General features: G+C 45.3%; 1 pseudogene; it reads right to left on the bottom strand.

Moving 5' to 3' along the window:
* Positions 1–5,390: 5,390 nt before the first annotated feature.
* LOC148509522 (5S ribosomal RNA) lies at positions 5,391–5,509 on the bottom strand (annotated as a pseudogene).
* Positions 5,510–10,205: the final 4,696 nt, after the last annotated feature.

Below are 10,205 nucleotides of genomic sequence, written 5' to 3'. Positions count from 1 at the left end.
GCGGCCGCTTTGAACGACTCTGAATGAGGTCCTTAATCTCTATGGTTTTGTCTTGGTTTGAGATCCGGCGCCGGCAGGGGAACCGAACTAACGATCTCAAAATTCGGGTAGGTTCGGATCTCTGAGATCCGAACCCGCTCATCTCTACTATCTACCTATCTATCTATCTACACTATCTATATACAGATGTGTCTCCTCATACACCTGACATCTTTTACACCATATAGCGTAAAATGCTTGGCACGATTGAGACACTCCTACATGGGTAGTATAATATACTTTTTCTCTAAATATTACATCTTAGACACATCATAGCCGCATAAATAGATTCTTACAGTGCACCAGATACACAACAGTTGGTTGCGATTTTTGTCACAAAGGAATTGGAACAATCTTTGTACAAAGTCCCGGACAACTGCAGCACTGAGAAATAATACAGATATAGCCACGGATGGATGTGTTCAAACGTTTGAAAGAATTTTTAAATACTTTCATCAAGTAAGACGTGTCCTCATACACTGTGGCTCCAGTCCCGTCAATTAGCCCCTCTCTGTGTGCCAGATCCCAGGTCACTCGGCCATGCTGTAAATGAGAATCTTATTTGCACAAATAAAACAACTGGAAGCATCAAAACTGCTTTGCTAGATTGCACTGATCAATTTGATGTGTGACACTTGTACATCTGTGTGTGAATAAGTCTTAATTTGTATACAAAGTGCTATGATGCAGCAGCCATGGTTTTTTCTCATGCAATTCATTGTGCTTGATCTTTGACTTTGTACATGTTTAAAACGCATTCGGTATGGGATCCCGGCTGCCGCATGAAAGGAAGTTCAATTCCCGGCTGCCGCAGCCCGTCAAAGCAGCAGAGCCCGGCAGCGGAAGCCCGACAGCGCTGGAAATCCTGATCGTCCCTAATGTAATTATAAACTAACCTAACCAACCCCCCTAACCCTCCTTAGGGGTGCCTAACCCTAGCCTCCCCCCAAGTGCCTAACCCTAACCTCCCCCCTCTAAGTGCCTAACCCTAACCCCCCCTTACCCAGTGCCTAAACCTAAGTCCCCCGGGGGGTGCATAACCCTAAGTCCCCCACCGGGGGTGCCTAACCCTAACCTTCCCTCCCCTTAGCATAACCCTAACCCTCCCGGGGGGGTGCCTAACCCTATTTCCCCCCTGGGTGTCCTAAACCTTACCCTCCCCCCTGCGGCTGTCCGCTCGTGGCGCCCGGCATCCCTTCGATCAGGATGCCAGGCGCCTGTCTCCCGGCATCGGGAAAACGGACAGGCGTCTAGATTTTAGTAGCCTGTCATTTAACCCTAGGCGGGATAGAGGATTCGGGAAGCCAGCAGTCGGGATTGTGGCCACCGGCTTCTTAAACATATCCAGTTTAAAACTAATTCCTGTGTGTATAAGATTGCAGCCCAGAAACTCTAGTACACTGTGGGGTATATTCAATTGGGTGCGAGGTTTAGAATCCCGTGGGTATGCACGCTCCCGATACCCGTGGGATTCAATTAAAAAAAAATAGTGGATGCTGGGTTTTCTTCACTGAAAACCATGCGTCCCATAAATAAAAAAAAATCACTTATCTGGTCGGGGGTCCCCGGGGGTCTCCATGGCTTCCGGTGGCTTGCCATCTCTCTTCTAACTGGATAGAGGTCTGATGGGAGTACCAGGGGCGGGTGGGTGGGACAAGCGCTGCTGGGAGATGTAGTTCTCCCAGCGCCCATTACATGGGGCACAATGACACCGGGACACACATACACACTCATACACACTTACAAACACCACACACACTGACATACTCACCCTGCTGCAGAAGAGCCGGCTCCCGACATAGGATGAAGAAGACAGCGCTGCCGAAGGTAAGTAATTAAGAACTAATTAAGCTAATTGGATACTCCCAATTGCCTAATTAGTCCTCAGAGGGGGGGGGTGCCGCGGGGGTGTCAGAGCAAGTCCTGATGATTTTAGGAAAAATCAGGCTTGCTCAGGAGGTGCGAGAATAAAAACCTCCTGGCGCGTGTTTTAAAAAAAACACGCACCTAATAGAATGGCAAAAAACCTGCACCTGCAGGAAAAACCTCGCAGGTGTGGGATTTCTGCTATTCTCTTGAATATGCCCCTGTGAGTGGTGTTTCCCTGCATCTGCGATGTGAATAAGCTACAAAATTGTAAGAAAATGAAGCTATGCTACAACTCTCGAAGCAGCTCAGCCATGCTTGGCGTCTACTATCATATGGCATAATGAGGCTTGCTGGGCGTCTCCTATCATATGGCATAATGAGGCTTGCTGGGCATCTCCTATCATATGGCATAATGAGGCTTGCTGGGCATCTCCTATCATATGGCATAATGAGGCTTGCTGGGCATCTCCTATCATATGGCATAATGAGGCTTGCTGGGCATCTCCTATCATATGGCATAATGAGGCTTGCTGGGCATATCCTATCATATGGCATAATGAGGCTTGCTGGGCATCTCCTATTATATGGCATAATGAGGCTTGCTGGGCATCTCCTATCATATGGCATAATGAGGTTAGGTCTATGAGGACCCATCTCTATAGATAAAGCAAGCATATTCTTACACTTTAAAGCCTTCAAACACCACATGCATCAGAAGAAAGATTAATTCTCAGCTGGAGCAGCTGTCCTCTGACATCATCATTGTTACTGCAAAACAAGAGTAAAACTAGGCTATTTAGAAACAGTATAGATCAGTGAAATATACAAATGTAGATTACATTAGGAAAGATCTTGCTTACTAAGAAGATGTGCTCTAATATATAAACTATAATTAAAATAAATATCATGGAGTGAACCAGACATATGAAATTATTTGACTTAAAGGCACATTCTGCTAGCTATAGCAGGAAGTATATGATTGGCTAGAGACAATGTAGCTCACATTAACCAAAATGCATTATTATAACCCTAAGATTTTATTTAAACCTCTCTGTGAAAGTGTACTGAGTTGTGGAATCCATCCTGGACTATTTGTCATACATAACTACATTTGCTTAGACCTACCGGTGGAGTGTAGATATATATATATGTATATATATATATATATATATATACACACACATCTACATATATATATATATATATATATATATATACACACACATCTACTCTTCTGCTCCTAGTGCTGTATTGAGGCACCAGACAGCAGTAGCATCACAATTCCATACATGTGTATATAGCCCTCATCCAGGATGTTTATTTATTACCAGTTATTTATACAGCGCACACATATTGCGCAGCACTTTACAGATAATATTTGTACATTCACATCAATCCCTGCCCCAGCAGAGCTTTATACTCTATATTCTTTACCAGATGCTCACACATACACACTAGGGTTAATTGTTTTGTTCGGAGAAAACATTATATTTTTTGGATTGTGGGAGGACACCTGAGTACCCGGATGAAACCCATGCAAGAACAGGGAGAATATACAAACTACATACAGTTAGGGCAATGGCAGGAATCGAACCCATGACCACAGTGCTGTGAGACAGTAATGCTAACCATTATCCTTGCTTCCCAAGGTCAACAGTGCAAAAAGCTCAGTGCAGCCCCTGGAACCAGCTAAATAATTTCTGACTCTGCACCTCCGGCACACCAGCTGTATAGTGTGGACTCAGAGCCTCATCCACGTCATCACCTAATACTCCTCCTGCTCACCGCTCATGGGCCATGTCTCACCTCTGCTTGGTTGGGAGGCAGGAGATGTTTGGTTTGATTTTAGAGACTGGGAGCTTGTATTTCACATGTTAACTTAACTGCACAACATTATTATTATTATTATTATTATTATTATTATTATTATTATTATTAGATTTTATTTCTAGGGCACCACAAGTGTTCTGTAGAAAGAGCAAAACAATAAGACAATACAGGGTAAAACACTACAAATCTCGACACTGCCAATGATACAATGTGTGCTATAGAAAAGTACAGCATCAGCTGACACCTGTAGCTGTCAGCGTGGGAGCAAATGACAGGTGTAGTTCACCTGAAAAAACAAAAACAGGTAATTGGAGTACAGAGGCAGAGATCCCAAGGAGCAAGTGTTGCAGGTGTGCAAGAGAAGTAGGTGATGAGAACAGGAGGAAGGAGGGAGGAAGACCCTGCTCATGAGTTCACAGTCTAAAGGGAAGAGGGATAATTAAAAAATTGATATAACATTAATTATACAGCATTATGAATAGATATCAAATGTAATATATGTCATTAAATGAATGTATTTACCCATGTACAGAGTTGTACTCATTTCTGTGGGCAAACCACACCTATTAATACACTATGCTTGGTTTGATACTCGTCATCATTATCAATGAGCACTTGCACCTGCAATGTCCCTGGTGTAAAAAATGCCATCTGAAACCAGGACTATTTATGCTTCTGGACATCACTGCATAGCCACAAATTCCATTGACAGTCCCTCGGAGATGTGACTGAATTGCTCACAATCCTGCATCACCCCTTTATTCTTGGTTCCGGAGAATGCCAACAGCAAAATCACTTGTACAAAAGAAGGGAAGATTCCACACAGAACTTAGGTTGAAGGCTTAATTATTGTGTACGTACCAACCATCCATAAGACATAGGCCCTCATTCAGAGGCGCTCGCAAAATGCGAGCGGTCGCTCTGAATGTGGGCGGCCGCTTGTGTTTTCAAGTGCGGCCTCCGGGTCGCTAGCTAAGCTGTGAGTTACCACCCACAGCTTTAGCGACCGACCAGGTTGATGGTCACGATGGTCAAGATTCAGACCCACTCGTGAGCGCTGAGCTCCGTCGTGCGCATGCGCGAGACCCGGCTAGCGACAGGCACTCCGTCGCTCCAGGTCTCGCACCAAAGGGGGCGTGCTGTCGATGGTGAGTGACAACACGCCCCCTTTGGTGGGTGTGCTGGGGGCGTTGCTGCCCAGACGTAGGCGTTCCCATGGGAACGCCTACCGTATGGGGCCGTCCCCACTGACATCACTAGTGAAGTCAGTGGGAGTGCTTTTGGCTCTGATAGAGCCAAAAGCACACCTGGGCTTGCGGCAGCGAGACCCTACCACAGGGTCTCGTCACAAGCCCGATGGTCGCGATTGTCTTGACGATCGCGACCATCTTTTTGGCCGCTCGCATAAGCTGTGGGTGGTCACCCACAGCTATGCGAGCTGCCTGGAGGCCGCTCCAATTTTAGGTAGGAGGGCCCTGATTCAGAGCAAGCGCTCTGGTCAGAGCGTCCGGCTCTGAATCAGGCCCATAGTACATCAGTGTCAATTCCACTTAGTGTATAAGGATCAGAAAGGATATTCTTGAACAGTTTGAAAACTTATACAGATGCAATGTCGTGTACCATTCTGTTCCAATTTATCTCCTATATTCATTGACCTACAGCACCTGGTATTCTCAAGAGGTCTCCCATCCCAGTACTAACCGGGCCCAATGCTGCATAGCCTCCAAGATCAGACGAGATTGGGCATATCCCGTATGGTGTGGCTGTAGGTATGCAGCAAAATCACGCAAGATAGATTCAGCAAACAGGTATATGTTCAACTCTGCATTGGCTCTTTAATTTTTAGCACTAGGATAGAATCATTGACGAATGGCAAAGCAAGAAATAAACGTAACATAATTAGATGTTGTTCAAAGTTAAAGGTAGATTTCAAATGAAAAATATTAAGCAAAACTTTTTTGCTTCTTTCTTCAAGACTGTCATAAATAATTATTTAAAGATGCAAATGCTAAGATTGTAGCACTGAGTAGTACTCCTGTATATGCAGTATAATAAATTAAAGTGAAGTAAAGGCGCGGAGAAGATAGAGAGGGCACCTGTTGGACCATTAATGTGCAGATGCAATCTCACTGAGCAGAAGGACACAGGAGTGTGGTGGGATAGAAATGACCCAGGCGAGGTCTGACAGCAACTGATAAGAGCCCCACAAAGCTGCTTCCTCCTCCCTTTGTAGTGCTGATTGTGTGGCTGATAATATGTCAATTGACAGCTTGAAATCCCTCTTAAACAGCGTGAAGTATGGAGGGTTCAGTTCTATCCTGTTCTACTTTGGAAGGCTTCTTATGTTGGACACAGCAGTTAGAATTGTTTATTGTGTGCGATTAGCTTAGAGACCAGGCTAGGTATACAACATAGAGGGTACTTTTAAGGACATTTTACAGAAACTTTATTTTTAAAACCATATATGTTTCCTTCTACAGCTATTCATGCTGAATATAACAGCTCTGTGCCTGAAAGCAGTTTTGTATATAAAAAAAATGTTTCAAAAAGGCATCAAAGAGATCAGATATTTTTATAACTTGTAAAATAACAATCCTGATAAACAGTATAAACCATACTCACCAACATGTATCATTTTACACATAGGGGCTTATGTATATTTATGTATGAATCCTGAATGTAAGCAGGAAAATCTGCACAAAGTGCATTTACAGACATATTAGTGAAATGCACCAGATTTATATCCGCAGTAACGTGTGTTTATATTTATGTTATACTAACTGAAGTACCCAGCGTTGCCCGGGTTTAAATCTTTAAGTTATTAAGTTTTATTATGCGATGTTGTCCAAATCCATCCAAAGGAAGGCCCAGAAAAGGCTCCCTGAGTCAAAGTTCTTCCCAGCGCCCTCAGCCGTGAGGTCCGACCTGGAACCCCAACCACTCCATTAGGCATCCCAGACCAATTACCACCACTCTGTGAGGTTTTCATCCAAACCATAATGTGAAAGGTCCAGAACAGGCTCCCCAGGTCACGGTTCTGCCCAGCGTACACCAACTGGGACCCTAACCTACTTAAAACCTGGCCCGGATCAAACAGGACCATTTCACGTTGGTTTCATCCCGGTGCAGGGGTGTCTGAATGCATAAGTGGACAGACAACCAAACAGACAAACAAACAGACCAATGAACTTTATATATAAGATCTGTTGCATTGTCGCATTGTCACCATGTGGTATAATAGATTACTTTTTCAATACTGAATAACTATGAAGATTTGGCAGCTTTTACCTTGAGAGCTGTGGAAGATATTTGCCAACAAACAAAAGCAAACCTCTTTTATATATATTATAAGGGCACAGTCGTATATATACGCTATAGACAAAAAACCTTACGGTTTCACATGACCCATTCAGGCTGCTTAGACATGATCTTAAAATTTAGGGGTACTGAGTATCCTGGTTCGGATCTTCCTGCGGTTCGGAACTCAGATTTTAAAACCAAAATTCGACTTTTGTATCGCATGTAAACAGGTCAAAATGACATAAGTTTAGCTGTTTGTTTTTTAAATAATACAGATCCAAAACCAAAGCACGTGAAAGTGGTTTTGCAAAACAAAAACACGAAAATGAATCCGGATCCAAAACCAAAACATGGCGGTCGGCGCACATCCCTATTAAATATGGGGCATAACATAATTATGTACAACCACAAATAAAACTATAAATACAAAATAAATTAAATAGTAACATTTGTATTTTTTACCATTTAGAAATCAAATATGATTTTTTTCCCACTGTTGTCCGAATGGAAATATCAATTAAACAATACAAAAAGTTGGCAGAAACTTCATATAACCCTTGTAGCACTTCCTATGGAAAAATCTCATGCTTTGTGTATTGTAGCGAGTCTTTGACTTGTGATCACATGTGATCACCAGATGATAACTATTTTTAAAACCGGTACATTCAGTGCCCTAATTTAATCTTCTTGATCTACTAGGCCCTGAAAATGCAAATATTTGTGCCCCTTGAGCTTATGGAAGCCATGCTGGAGGAAATTATATATGGAGGGTATATCACATGTGCTTAAGTCTGGTGTAATGCAAGAGAAGGAAGGTAGGGAGGGGGGATAGACAAAATGGGGGAGGAGGTAGGGTTTGGGTATACTACCAGCTATGTTATATGGTACTAACACTCTGTGTAGGGGTGTAAACCAGTATGTCAGGGAGTCAGGGACGGATTAAGGGGAGCGACAGGGGTGGTTGTCCCCGAGTCCCCACACATGGAGGGGCCCCTACTAGCAGCAATGTGCTGTCTGCACCTGCCGCTAGTGACCCCGCTGCTAGTGTAGAGTAGACCGCAGCGACAAACACACAGCCGCCGGCGGCAGCTATGTGTTTGTTACAGCAGCCAATGAGAGTCAGACAGACTCTCATTGGCTGCTGCACAACGGAGGGAGTTGGCTGGAGCTCACTCATGAGCTCCACCTTCTGGCTCCCCCAGCAGTGTGTGATGATGGGAGAGACGTCATGACGCTGATGTCTCTCCCATAGTGAAGTAGAAGAGCCGGGACTCAGAGCGGACAGCTGCGGTCGTGTCAGGAGCAGGGATTCAGGTAAGTTGTGTTTTTTTTTATTTGTGTGTGTGTAAGGGGCACTGCATGGGGGTGTGTGCTACAGAGAGCACTGCATGGGGGGGCGCTACAGGGGTCACTGCATAGGGGGGGGCCACTACAGAGGGCACTACATAGGGGGACCATTACAAAGGGCACTGCATGGGAGGGCACTTCATTGGGGCACTGGGGGGCGCTACTAGGGTCAGTGCATAGGGGGGCTTTTACTGGGGGCACTGTAAAAGTGAGGACTAATACTGGTTGCAATGCATAGGGGGGACTACTACTAGGGGCACTATATAAGGGGCACTGCATAGGGGGATCACTATTGGGTCTGTTGGCACTATATAAGGGGCACTACTGGGGGCACTGTATAGGGGGATCACTAGTGGGGGCATTATATAAGGGGCACTGCATAGGGGTGGACCACTACTTGGTCTGGGACACTATAAAAGGACCACTACTAGGGAATTAAATAAGGAGCACTGCCTAGAGGGGACCACTACTGTGTCTGGGGCACTATAAAAGGACCACTACTGGGGGCATTATATAAGGGGCACTGCATAGGGGGACCACTACTGGGGGCACTGCATAAGGGGCATTACTACAGGTGGCACTACAAAGGGGGGCTACTACAGTGGGCACTGCCTAGGGGGGACCATTACTGGGGGCACTGCATAAGGGGCACTGCTACTGTGGACACTGCATTAGGGGCACTACTACAGTGGGCATTGTGAGAGGGGCATTACTACTGAGGTGAATAAAAAGGAATAAAAATGTTCCTAGGGTTACCAGAAACAGTGGTATATAGAGGCCCCCACAAGTTTGTTGCCCAGGGGCCCCACAGAACTTAATCTTGCCCTGCAGGGAGTATTAGGTCAGATATTGATGTAGGGATAGAGGACAGACACTGGATTCGGGTCTAATGTGTTTATTAAAAATTGTTTGTAGATCATATATGCAGTATAAAAGTTCTTGAAAAAACAGTTAATGTGTCATCCAGTGATGTTTGTGAATCGGTGGGGAGGTAAGTCAGCCATTTTAGGGGGCTACTTTCTGTGCAGTTCACACGTATCTTCTGCTGCAACTATGGTCTACAGACTTGAGGTACCGAGTGAGAGCACGATAGTGCCGGGGCACCTCCCTAAGGCGGCATCCCACATTAGATGATGGATAGCTTACCTAATGGTAGGAGTGTGCAGGCTTCACTTTATTTTTTGATGTATAGTTCATTTTGTTGGTGGCCACACGGTCCCACATGGGCTAGCACAATGATCTTTGCAACACGTGGGGAGATGTATCAGTCAAGGCAATGTATATGGTGATGTTACCATAGCCGGTTTGACCCACAGGCTGGTGGGGAGTGGATGGATGTAGCCGTGTAGATTAAGCTGTTGCAAGGCAATCCGGCACTTCCGCAAGCCCGTGGTCATGCAGGGGTCATGATGCAAGGTGCAGAGGTGCAGTGTATGGGGTCATTCTTCCCGGTACTGGTGCATTCTTGCCAGTGGTTGCTGAGTGGTCTGGCACACAGGAGGGTCCGCGGTCACTCGGGATCCCGCTGTGAGTCCAGGGGTTGACTGTCCCCATGTGTGGTGTGTATCACTTCGGACAGCTGACTGCTTGGTGGCTGGTGAGGCTGCAGTGAATGCTCAGGCTGGTGTTGCGGGCATGCAGTGGAGTAGTGTAGAAGTGATAGCGGTAGGTGCTGAGTCTCCGAAGCGTTTCAGCCTATTGGCCTTTGTCAAGGAGTGGTAGAAAACTTTCCTGGAATCACTTGATATCCGGGAACTTCCTCGGTCACCCCAAAACAGAGTGTTAGTAGCGTATTACATACCTAGTAGTATACCCGAACC

Source organism: Taudactylus pleione, unplaced genomic scaffold, assembly GCF_031769625.1.
Source record: "Taudactylus pleione unplaced genomic scaffold, aTauple2 ptg000321l, whole genome shotgun sequence".
Taxonomy (NCBI): domain Eukaryota; kingdom Metazoa; phylum Chordata; class Amphibia; order Anura; family Myobatrachidae; genus Taudactylus; species Taudactylus pleione.
The sequence above is the reverse complement of the archived record's forward strand: the minus strand, read 5'-3'. Positions and strand labels throughout refer to the sequence as shown.